At 50.7% G+C, this 827-nt stretch overlaps 2 non-coding genes across 2 annotated transcripts; both read right to left on the bottom strand.

Annotated features, from left to right (window-relative positions):
• Positions 1-52: 52 nt before the first annotated feature.
• LOC123179465 (5S ribosomal RNA) lies at positions 53-171 on the bottom strand. The gene has a single exon (XR_006490389.1). It is a non-coding gene; the product is annotated as a 5S ribosomal RNA (ribosomal RNA).
• Positions 172-471: 300 nt separating this feature from the next.
• LOC123179464 (5S ribosomal RNA) lies at positions 472-590 on the bottom strand. Its single transcript, XR_006490388.1, has one exon. It is a non-coding gene; the product is annotated as a 5S ribosomal RNA (ribosomal RNA).
• Positions 591-827: the final 237 nt, after the last annotated feature.

Here is an 827-nt window from a genome sequence, read left to right as displayed (position 1 = left end):
TACGTCGCGCTCGTGCGTTTTGTTTTGCACGCGGTGCAAAAAAATTAAAAAGGGAATGCAACACGAGGACTTCCTAGGAGGTCACCCATCCTAGTACTACTCTCGCCCAAGCACGCTTAACTTCGGAGCTCTGATGGGATCCGGTGCTTTAGTGCTGGTATGAACGCATCCGACATGTTACCCCGTCTTCGTCCCTTATGCTTGCCCCTCCCAGCTCCACTACACACACGATTGCACATTCCTTTGGCCGCTCCCGCTCAACTACGGAGACGAGTTTTACCACGGTTCAACTGCACCAGTGCCTATTTACCATGGTTTCGACCCCTTTCAGAACAAGCTTGCCGCCGCTAGACGCGTGAATAATGAGCAGCGAGCTAAAACTTTTCGTAAACGTGCAAAATAATAAAACGTGCTAAACGTACGTCGCGCTCGTGCGTTTTGTTTTGCACGCGGTGCAAAAAAATTAAAAAGGGAATGCAACACGAGGACTTCCCAGGAGGTCACCCATCCTAGTACTACTCTCGCCCAAGCACGCTTAACTTCGGAGTTCTGATGGGATCCGGTGCTTTAGTGCTGGTATGATCGCATCCGACATGTTACCCCCGTCTTCGTCCCTTATGCTTGCCCCTCCCAGCTCCACTACACACACGATTGCACATTCCTTTGGCCGCTCCCGCTCAACTACGGAGACGAGTTTTACCACGGTTCAACTGCACCAGTGCCTATTTACCATGGTTTCGACCCCTTTCAGAACACGCTTGCCGCCGCTAGACGCGTGAATAATGAGCAGCGAGCTAAAACTTACCGTAAACGTGCAAAATAATAAA

Source organism: Triticum aestivum, unplaced genomic scaffold (genome assembly GCF_018294505.1).
Source record: "Triticum aestivum cultivar Chinese Spring unplaced genomic scaffold, IWGSC CS RefSeq v2.1 scaffold5415, whole genome shotgun sequence".
In the NCBI taxonomy this organism is placed as follows: domain Eukaryota; kingdom Viridiplantae; phylum Streptophyta; class Magnoliopsida; order Poales; family Poaceae; genus Triticum; species Triticum aestivum.
Note: the sequence above shows the minus strand (reverse complement) of the source record. Positions and strands in the feature narration are given on the sequence as shown.